Source organism: Lithobates pipiens, unplaced genomic scaffold, assembly GCF_037356315.1.
Source record: "Lithobates pipiens isolate NorthernLeopardFrog02 unplaced genomic scaffold, aLitPip1_a1.2 Scaffold_8, whole genome shotgun sequence".
Classification (NCBI taxonomy): Eukaryota; Metazoa; Chordata; class Amphibia; order Anura; family Ranidae; genus Lithobates; species Lithobates pipiens.
The window spans coordinates 317,555,798-317,567,724 of NW_027507903.1; positions in this window are offsets into that span (position 1 = coordinate 317,555,798).

Below are 11,927 nucleotides of genomic sequence, written 5' to 3' on the forward strand. Positions count from 1 at the left end.
TTTTTGTCCGTTAGAGGGAGTGAATCTCCCTAAAGAAACACAAAAAAAAAAAAAGTAGCCTTTACCACTCTATACAAATCCAAATTTCATTTAGTTATTCTTTAAATATACAGTAAAAAGGCAAAACTTATTTGTAATTTTAGTTTTGGACAGAGTGGGGAGGGGTTAGACCCTCTGTCAAGTTTTTATTGCTGTTCAAATCCTAAATTTTAGAGTTGTGATGAAAGCAAAAGATGAGGGGATATCTTCCAATGGGGAAACATTTTCCAGAGACAACTGTCTAAGATTTGAATTGGCAGATATACTCTTTATTCCTTTTGCAGATCCAGGAAGTGAAAAAAAAAAACTTGGGCAGGACAACCTCATGGGAAGTTGTAATGCTTTTCTACTCTATCCAAACCAAAAAATGTTGGCTATTCACTTTAAACATATTATTTTGAAAGATATGCATGCTTTTTTGTGCATGCAGGACTTTGGCACATGCACCCAATCTAAAGGAAGGCTATGCCAAAATGCAGATAACCCACAAAGGTACATTTTGCACTACATCTGCGCTGGGGGGAAACCATAGCAGATCAGTGTGAAAGGACCTAGTACTGTTGGCATACCTTTCTCTGTTTTCTCTGTTGAAGCCTGCAAAAAGCTTGTGCAAATCAACAGCCAGCTCTGTTTATACATTTATACTCCATGCCCTTAGATTGGTGCTAAAGGATACTTTATAGGCTCACAGATTGCTAAATGCTAAAACACATTCAATACAAAATTGCAGCACGCAGTGTTAATGCACAGAGTAGTAATCCACAGCAGCCAATTTTAATCTATACTGATCTAATTACAGTATATTGAAATTGGATTGGTTGTTTAAAGTTATTGCAATCTGCATGTTATAAATTATCTCTGCACTATATTTTTGACTATGTTTAGTAGAGGATTATTTGTAGAATACCCCCATGCCTCCCAAGCTACATGCATGCCAGAACTGAGCAAGGAAGACACATTTACTTTTCTCATTAAAGTAAACATTTCTTAAATCATATTTTATATCTGATTACAAAAAAAGAGAACTGTAGGAGGACAACAGTCCTTGAGAACTAATTTGGAGAATACTGAGGATGTAGAAGAGCTTTTAAAACCTTTGTATAGTTAGAGTAATTTAAACTGATCTAAGGATTACTTTTAAATGTTTGCATGTAATATAAAATGATTTTCATAAGGGCTCGGCTATCCAAATCATCTAGGATTTCTGCCTGGCTTAATAATAGCTGTGCTCTGTATTGTCCTAATACCTGTATGTTATTTTGTAGACTTAACATGCAGCTAGCGGTTTCCAGCTCATCACATCCAAATGAGAAACCTTGGATGGGGGCTGGTGCAATGGGTTAAATAACACTCTCCGGAAACCTGTGGCACCACCAAGTCGCTGGGGTCTTAGATGATCACATGATACTGCCGAAGGCTACAAACTCTTCATGACAAGGGGGCGCCTGGTCATTCAATACTTCACTACTCAGGCCCACCCATCAAGTCACACTCCTCCTTCAGTACACCAATCAGGTTCTGCTTTTGTGACACACCTCTCATTCACATTCTATGCCTTGAACCTTTAATCCAAGCCAGAAACAAAACATTTCCTCTATGAGGCTATAACAGCTGTCTAGAGGTGACAGGTCAAACATGGAGCAGAGGGAAAGGCAGCTGTGTTTACTATCAGTAACATATCCGGCCTCCTGTTTAGCTATGATTCTTTTTCTGTCAGAGTACTCTAAAATTAGGTATAATGTGTGTGCTGATGATTTTCAGGAAAAAATGGATGAATTACAACAACTTTTGGCAATATTAGGCCTTTAGCTCCCCAGTTTTTAATGTTTTTTTTTGTTTTTTTTTGCACGTAATCTGCATAGCCACAGGTTACTTTTGTCTTGTACAGAATACTGATATCTTTGGCTGAAAACCTTCCATTAAAGGCACAGGTTGGTTTACTAAAGGCAAATATAGTGTTCACTTTGTAAGGGAAGTTGCACTTTGCAAGGGAATTGTCCCCAGAACTTAGTGATGGTGAAGCCTCCCTTTGTAAAGAAGACCTATGTATGTGCAAAGAAAATAAAAAAAAAGAAACAACATGATTGGATGATGGAAGTCAGCATTGCTTCACCTCATTCACTAAGCTCTGGGGCAAATTCCTTTGCAAAGTGAACAGCCTATATTGCTTTAGTAAATCAAAGGTTATGCCACTATTGCAGTTCTGAAGTGCATGCCTCTAGAGTTTTTGATAGTGTTGAAGATTCCTCACTCCTTCATACCTTTTGCATAATCTTATTAGCCCGTGAGGTTGCCCATTATAGTTGTTGGTCAAGAGGAATTTGTGGGGGCAGGATTTAATAGGAAACTCCTACACTATGCAGAAGAATGAGAGATTTACATGTCAGAAGGGATTGGCATTTGTCCATGACAGGGTAGTTTGGGGGGATTTACAACAGATATGTAAATCTTTAGGTATCTGCTACGGTACCAACTGATTTAAAGCGGGAGTCCGCCGTTTTGTTTTTTTTTAAAAGCCAGCAGCTACAAATACTGCAGCTGCTGACTTTTAAAATAATGACACTTACCCGCCCAGCGCGCCCGCGATGTCGGCACCCAAAGCCGATCTCTCGATCGTCTCTCGGGTGCTGCCGCCGACATTTGGGGTTTGGGAATCAGGAAGTGGAGCCTTGTGGCTTCAATTCCCAGTTCCCTACTGTGCATGCGCGAGTCGCGCTGCGCAATAAGGATGGTCCTCGCTGTCTCTGGGATCCGTGTGTTTCCCAGAAGGCAGCGGGGGACCTTCGGAAAGGGGCGTAGATTCTGCGGAAAGGGGCGTATCTTCTGCAGAATCTACGCCGGAAGTGGGTGCAGATACCTGTACTGTACAAGTACCTGCACCCCCCTCCCCCCTGAAAGATGCCAATTGTGGCGCCGGAGGGGGGGGAGGGTTCCAATGAGCGGAAGCTCCACTTTAGGGTGGACCTCCGCTTTAATTCAAACAGTGCACTGTAAAGCTCAAAGACAAGAAGCTGTGAACAAGAGTACGACAATAACAGACAACAGTGAGAAGTTTGGCAATTAATACATACCATAAGAGTCAGTGTAAACTACAAGTTATACTTACCATCAGCTTTTGCCCATGTATAATGTCTGCAATGGAATGTTTGATGTTGTGTAGTATAAAGAGTCTGTTTAGGGAAGAAAAAATATTGACATGGACTTGAAGAATAAAATGTAGAATGAAGCACTTTGGCAGGACATTTGAAATACTGTACATGTATCAAACTACTTAGAGTATACCTAAAAATTTACTGACATGCAGGAACAGGTAGCATCCAGGAGGTGTGCTTTTTATGTGCTTCACCAAAATTACATTAAAAGGAGAACATGTAAAAAGGGACTTTAAATATAGTACTTAAGCAGTTTATATTCACATACTGTACATCTATAAATACTGTATTTATGGGCATATAACACACACCTTAATTTTAAGATAGACGTTTTAGGAAAAAAAATTACATTTTAAATAAAGAATTTTGAAGCAAAATAAGAGTCAGTGTCCATCAATGCTGCCTTATCAGTACCCATCTGCAGACTTGCCCATAATTGCAGCCTGATCAGTGCCCATCTGCAGCCTTGCTCATCATTGCAGCCTAATCAGTGCCCATCTGCAGCCTTGCCCATCATTGCAGCCTAATCAGTGCCCATCTACAGCCTTGCCCATCATTACAGCCTAATCAGTGCTCATTTACAGCCTTGCACATAATTGCAGCCTGATCAGTGCCCATCTGCAGCCTTGCCCATCATTAGGGATGAGCTCGGTGTTCCAGTCGAACGCATGTTCGACGTTCGCCCGTTCGGCGAAGCCAGAACTCTGATCCATGCCCATCTGCAGCCTTGTCTATGCAGGAATGCCAGAGCCAGATCTCCTGTGTACGCAGTCACTCCCAGTCCCACCCCTTGGCTCTGCTTCTATGATCGACATTACAGCGGTCCAATGGTGAGACATCAATGCTAGGAGCCATCCAGGGAGCGGGACTGGGCATGACTGCGAGTCGAGCTAAGCTGAGTACAAAGGAGATTGCGGTTCTGTATATTGGTGGTGCTCGTTCCCTCCTTCCCCTCCGAGGCAGTCTATATCAGCGTATAACATGCACACACGATTTTCCCCCTATTTTAAGGGGGAAAAGTGTGTGTTATATGCCGATAAATACAGTATATAAAAATACAAGATGTTATTTTAAGATAGATTAAATTACATTAAAAAAATGTTGATTGGTTTAAAAACCTCTTATATTCATAAGTATCCATATTATATTATATTCATAAGTATAAGTATATATCCCACACCCACCTAACAACTGTCCCAGAGCCACCCCCATAAAATCATTCTCTGCAGCTATTACCTTTTGTACCACGTACCCCCTCCCTTTAGAATGTAAGCTCTACGAGCAGGGCCCTCCTGTACCTTTTGTATTGTGCTGTAATTGTGTTGTCCCCCCTTATACATTGTAAAGCGCTGCATAAACTGTTGGTGCTATATAAATCGTGTATAATAATAATAATAATAATAAGTATGAATTGTGTCATTCACTTATAAATTTATTAGGTTCTTAAACCAACCAAATCATTTATATACAGATTATAATCTATATTTAACTACTTGCTGACCGCCGGCAGTCAAATGACGGCCAGGCGGTGCACCTATTGTGGCGGGAGTCCGTCATATGACGGCCTCCCGTTTAAACAGGGAATGCACGCGAACGTGCGCGCGCATCCCTGTTTCTTCGGTGGCGGCGTGTCACAGAGACACCACTCACCACCAAAGGGGGTGAATAGCCATTGGTTATGGCTGTTTACCACGTGATCGGCCGTGATGAAGTCACGGCCGATCACAGATGGTCACACCCCCACTGTGCACGGCGCATGCGCGCGCTGTGCGTGCATGCCGGTGGCAGCGTGTTCCCCGAGAACACTGCTTGTCACCGACGCTGGTAGACAGCCATTGGCCGGCTGTTTACCCACGTAATCGGCTGTGATCCTTTCACAGCCGATCACTAAAATGTAAACAAACCGCAGTAACGAGATGTTACCGGCTTATCCTCCTCACACACGATCGGTGTGTGAGGAGGATAAGCCGGTAACATCTCGTTACCGCCTACAGTGTACACCAATCACACTGATTGCCCCCCCAATAAAGAGGGCCTGTCACCACCCCTCATAGTACCTGTCAATACCAGTCCATCAGAGTACCTGTCACAGTCCATCAGAGTACCAGAGTACCTGTCACAGGCCATCAGAGTACCTGAGTACCTGTCACAGTCCACCAGAAGACCCGTGTACCTGTCACAGTCCATCAGAGTACCCAAGTATCTGTCACAGCCCATCAGAGTACCCGAGTACCTGTCACGGCACATCACACATCAGAGTACCCAAGTACCTGTCACGGCCCATCAGAGTACCCGAGTACCTGTCACGGCCCATCAGAGTACCCGAGTACCTGTCACGGTCCATACCTGTCACGGTCCATCAGAGTACCCGAGGACCTGTCATGGTACATCATGGTACCCGAGTATCTGTCACGGTCCATCAGAGTACCCAAGTACCTGTCACGGTCCATCAAAGTACCCGAGTACCTGTCACGGTCCATCAGAGTACCCGAGTACCTGTCATGGTCCATCAGAGTACCCGAGTACCTGTCACGGTCCATCAGAGTACCCGAGTACCTGTCACGGCCCATCAGAGTACCCAAGTACCTGTCACGGTCCATCAGAGTACCCGAGTACCTGTCACAGTCCATCAGAGTACCCGAGTACCTGTCATGGTCCATCATGGTACCCGAATATCTGTCACGGTCCATCAGAGTACCCGAGTACCTGTCACGGCCCATCAAAGTACCCGTCACAACCCATCAAAGTACCCGAGTACCTGTCACGGTTCATTCGAGTACCCGAGTAGCTGTCACAACCCATCAAAGTACCCGAGTACCTGTCACAGCCCATCTGAGTACCCGAGTACCTGTCCCAGTCCATCTGAGTACCCCAGTACCTGTCACAGTTCATCTGAGTACCTGAGTACTTGTCCCAGTCCATCTGAGTACCCGTCACAGTTCATCTGAGTACCTGAGTACCTGTCACAGTTCATCTTAGTACCCGAGTACCTGTCACAGTCCATATGAGTACCCAAATACCTGTCACCAGGCCATCAGAGTACCCGAGTACCTGTCACCAGGCCATCAGAGTACCCGAGTACCTGTCACCAGGCCATCAGAGTACCCGAGTACCTGTCACCAGGCCATCAGAGTACCCAAGTACCTATTTGCAGCCCATGTCTCATAGAATATATATTGGGGTGTTTGCTTTCCAAAATGGGGTCATTTTGTAGGTAATTCCACTGTCCTGGTGGTCCAGGACCTTCAAAAGTGTGATGGGTAGGAATGAAATGAGATGTGTCATTTATGCTCCTAGAACGCCTGAACGTACTACTTCAATGTTTGGCCTCTCTATGTGACCAGACTGTGTAAAAGTAAAAGTAAAAGTAAAAGTAAAAGTAAAAGTTTTGCTATATACATGCTATGTGTTAGAAATATCTTATAAATTGACAACTTTGTGTAAAAAAAAAAAATGCGTTTTTATTTTTTTCCACATATTCCAAAAACTTCTGGAAAAAAATGAACCGTTTAAAAGACTCATTATGCCTCACAGATTATACGTTGGGGTGTTTTCTTTCCAAAATGGGGTCATTTTATGGGAAATTCCATTGTCCTGGTACTCCAGGGCCTTCAAAAGTGTAATAGGTGGTTGAGAAATGAGATGCGTCATTTTTGCTCGAAGAACATCTGAAGGTACTACTTCAATGTTGGTGCTCTGTATGTGGCCAGGCTGTGTAAAAGTCTCACACATGTGGTATTGTCGTACTCGGGAAGAGTAGCTGAATGTATTTTGGGGTGTAATTTGTTGTATGCATATGCTGTGTGTGAGAAATAAACTGATAATATGACAATTTTGTAAGAAAAAAATAATAATAATAAAAAAAAAAATCTTAATTTTGCAAAGAATTGTGGGAAAAAATGACAACTTAAAAAAACTCACCATGCTACTTACTTAATACCATGCAATAGGGATGAGCTTCGAGTTCGAGTCAAACTCATGTTCGACTCGAACATTGCCTGTTTGCCTGTTCAGCGAACAGTGAACAATTTGGGCTGTTCGCAGCAAATTCGAAAAGCCGGAACACCCTGTACAAGTCTATGGGAGAAATCTAAAGTGCTCATTTTAAAGGGTAATATGCAAGTTACTGTCCTAAAAAGTATTTGGGGACCTGGGTCCTGCCCCAGGGGACATGGATCAATGCAAAAAAAAGTTTTAAAAACGGCCGTTTTTTCAGGAGCAGTGATTTTAATAATGATTAAAGTGAAACAATAAAAGTGTAATATTCCTTTAAATTTCATAGCTGGGGGGTATCTATAGTATGCCTGTGAAGGGGCGCATGTTTCTGGTGCTTAGAACTGTCCCTGCACAAAGTGTCATTTGTGCAGGAAAAAAAGTCTGTTAAAATCACTTGCGGCTAAATTGTCGGCTCCCCGTAATACAGAGAACACTCAATGAGTGTTCTCTGTATTAGCCGACAATTCATTCATTCATTCATTAAAAAAAAAAAAAGCGTGGGGGTTCCCCTAAATTCAATTACCAGGCCCTTCAGGTCTGACATGGATATTAAGGGGAACCCCGTGTCAAATTTAAAAAACAATTGACGTGGGGGTCCCCCTAAATATCCATACCAGACCCTTCAAGTCTGATATGGATATTAAGGGGAACCCCGCATCAAATTTAAAAAAAAATTGACGTGGGGGTCCCCCTAAAAATCCATACCAGACCCTTTATCCGAGCACGCAACCTGGCAGGCCGCAGGAAAAGAGGGGGGGACGAGAGAGCGGCCCCCCTCCCTCCTGAACCGTACCAGGCCACATACCCTCAACATTGGGAGGATGCTTTGGGGGTCTGTGACCCCTCAAAGCACCTTGTCCCCATGTTGACGAGGACAAGGGCCTCATCCTCACAACCCTGGTCGGTGGTTGTGAGGGTCTGCGGGCGCGGGGCTTATCAGAATCTGGAAGCCCCCTTTAACAAGGGGACCCCCAGATCCCGCCCCCCCCTGTTTGAAATGGTAAGGGGGTACAAAAGTACCCCTACCATTTCACAAAGAAAGTGTAAAAATGGTTAAATAAGACAAACACACTTTTGAAAAATTCCTTTATTAAAAATAAAAAAAATAAAAAAAAGATTCCAGCGGTGCTAATCCACTCTTGCTATCCAGCGACGGATCTCCGGGGTCCAGCGATGGATGATCATATCCAGCGACGGGGGATCTCTCAGTCCAGCGCTGTCCATACATCCGTCTTCTGTCTCCACTCCGGAGACACTGCAGAGATCCCAGCGCTGACGTTTCTTATATTAGGAGGGCGGGGCCACCCGTCACCTGACCCCGCCCCTCTGACGCTGGAGAGGGAAGCCAGGGGTTCCCCAGTGACGTGTGGGTGACCCGCCCCCTCTCCTAATATAAGAAACGTCAGCGCTGGGATCTCTGCAGTGTCTCCGGAGTGGAGACAGAAGACGGATGTATGGACAGCGCCGGACTGAGAGATCCCCCGTCGCTGGATATGATCATCCATCGCTGGACCCCGGAGATCCGTCGCTGGATAGCAAGAGTGGATTAGCACCGCTGGAATCTTTTTTTTTTTTTTTTTTTTTTAATAAAGGAATTTTTCAAAAGTGTGTTTGTCTTATTTAACAATTTTTACACTTTCTTTGTGAAATGGTAGGGGTACTTTTGTACCCCCTTACCATTTCAAACAGGGGGGGCTGGGATCTGGGGGTCCCCTTGTTAAAGGGGGCTTCCAGATTCTGATAAGCTACGCGCCCGCAGACCCTCACAACCACCGGCCAGGGTTGTGAGGATGAGGCCCTTGTCCTCATCAACATGGGGACAAGGTGCTTTGAGGGTCACAGACCCCCAAAGCATCCTCCCAATGTTGAGGGTATGTGGCCTGGTACGGTTCAGGAGGGAGGGGGGGCGCTCTCTCGTCCCCCACTCTTTTCCTGCGGCCTGCCAGGTTGCGTGCTCAGATAAAGGGTCTGGTATGGATCTTTAGGGGGACCCCCACGTCAATTTTTTTTTATTTGATGCGGGGTTCCCCTTAATATGCATATCAGACCTGAAGGGTCTGGTATGGATATTTAGGGGAACCCCCACGTCAATTTTTTTTTTCAATTTGACACGGGGTTCCCCTTAATATCCATGTCAAACCTGAAGGGCCTGGTAATTGAATTTAGGGGAACCCCCACGCTTTTTTTTTTTTTTAATGAATGAATGAATGAATTGTCGGCTAATACAGAGAACACTCATTGAGTGTTCTCTGTATTACGGGGAGCCGACAATTTAGCCGCAAGTGATTTTAACAGACTTTTTTTCCTGCACAAATGACACTTTGTGCAGGGACAGTTCTAAGAAACACCAGAAACATGTGCCCCTTCACATACCCCCCAGCTACGAAATTTAAAGGAATATTACACTTTTATTGTTTCACTTTAATCATTATTAAAATCAGTGCTCCTGAAAAAACGGCCGTTTTTAAAACTTTTTTTTGCATTGATCCATGTCCCCTGGGGAAGGACCCTGGTCCCCAAACACTTTTTAGGACAGTAACTTGCATATTACCCTTTAAAATGAGCACTTAGATTGTGAACTTTTGAGTCCCATAGACTTTGGTATGGTATGGTACCTAAAAAGAAAGTTCATGTTATTAAAATCAACAGACAGCATACTTACCTAAACGAACCCTGAAAAAAAAAAATATTATTTACTTACCTTTTATTTCTGATGACTTCAGCTGACTTCCTGGTTCTCCTCCCGTGGGAGTAGGCGTGGCTATCGTCCTCGCAATGGTCCCTGGGAAATTACCCAAGAATCCATAGGGGACAATGAAATTCCGAAATCTCGCGAGATTTCGTTAGCACGCCGGTCACGTGACGAGGGCGTGTACGAATTTCCCATTTTTAAAGTGGGCAGACAGCTGTATCTGCCATTACACACGAGGAAGCAAATAAACAACAAAGCAAACAGCACCAGCGCATTTTTTCTTCAGCCAGCTTCTCACAAAAGGTAAGTCATGTTTATTCCATGGTATAATTAGCCTCATTAGCCTCATTCTGTTGCTAATTATACCTATATTGTATTGTGGATTTAGTTGCTGTATTTCTACTGTTAGCAATCCTGTTGTAATATACCAAATTGTTTTTGTCTGTAAATTGAATGGTTTTTGTATTAATTTTTTTTTTTTTTTGTTACAATCTTTAGACCGATCAAATAGTTTGAAAAAACTTTGTAATTTACTTTTTTTTTTTTTTTTACTATTTTCATTTTTTTATTTTCCTCTTTTCCTTTTTCTTTTTTATTTTTTAATTTATTTTCCAATGTAAATTTTTTATTTTTCTACGGTACCTTTTTTTAAAAAATGTTGTACTGAATTTAAATGTATTTTAAATTTTAAATGTATTAGCAAAATAAAAAACTTTATTTTTTTTTTTTTTTATATTTTATTAAATTTAGATCGGCTTGTACTCTGCTACCGGACGGACAATTTACAAATTGATATATATATATAGATATCCAGCTATATATTTACAGGTATTTTTATCCAAAATATATATTTCTATGTAATTCTTTATCTGTTCATTATTCTTTGAATATTTTGAAATGTGGTGTGTGTGGTGTGTGTGTGTGTGTGTATGTGTGTATGTATGTATGTATGTATGTATGTATGTATGTATATATATATATATATATATATATATATATATATATATATGTGTATGTATATATATGTATATATATATACACATATCTCTCATTTTCTGATTTCATATGTTTAACCTCAATTTTTAATTACCTTTTACAGTGACCGAAGACTGTGTATTTAGCAAAGAATTCCTCACCTTTTTAATCTCTGCTTTAATTCAGGTAAGAAATTTTTTTTTTTGGTATACATGTGTTTAAATTTTTTTTTTTTGATCTTACTATTTTTTTAAATCTGCATACATGTTTGAAAATACTGTTCTTATATGTATATAATTTTTTTTTTTCTTTTATTAAACCGACAATCTAATATATTTTTTTTTGATTCCATAGATTGCACTGACAATTGGATTTGAATTTTTCAAAGCCATGCCTGAATAAAATGATGTTTAGATTTCGTGATTTCTTATTTATTTAGAAATTTGAACTTATCTGTCATCTCTCTCTCTCTCTCTCTCTCTCTCTCTCTCTCTCATCCATTATATTAATTTGATAATTTTTCTTACCTCTCAGAACGACTGAAGAGTGTGTATTGATACCAGTACTGTATATTTTTCATCTGTAACCCTTCGTCGAATTCAGGTAAGTTATTAAACCAATATTGGTGTTTCTTATTTTATAATTAATGTCCATGTTTACCTTGTCAGTCATGCTTTTTCCGTGTTATTTTTATTTATACTATAAATCTAAAATTATTTCTATTTATTTTTTATTCCATAGATTTCAATGACAAGTGGATTTGAATATTTCAAAGCCATGCCAGAAACTAAAGATAATTCCCATTTTTTGATTTATTTGTAATATTGTAGTAATGTATATTCACAGTCTCTCTCTCTCTCTCTCTCTCCCCCCCCCCCTCTCTCTCTCTCTCTCTCTCTCTCTCCCCCCCCTCTCTCTCTCTCTCTCTCCCCCCCCTCTCTCTCTCCTCTCTCTCTCTCCCCCCTCTCTCTCTCTCCCCCCCCTCTCTCTCTCTCTCTCTCTCCCCCCCCCTCCTCTCTCTCTCCCCCCCTCTCCTTCTCTCTCTCCCCCCTCTCTCTCTCTCTCTCTCTCTC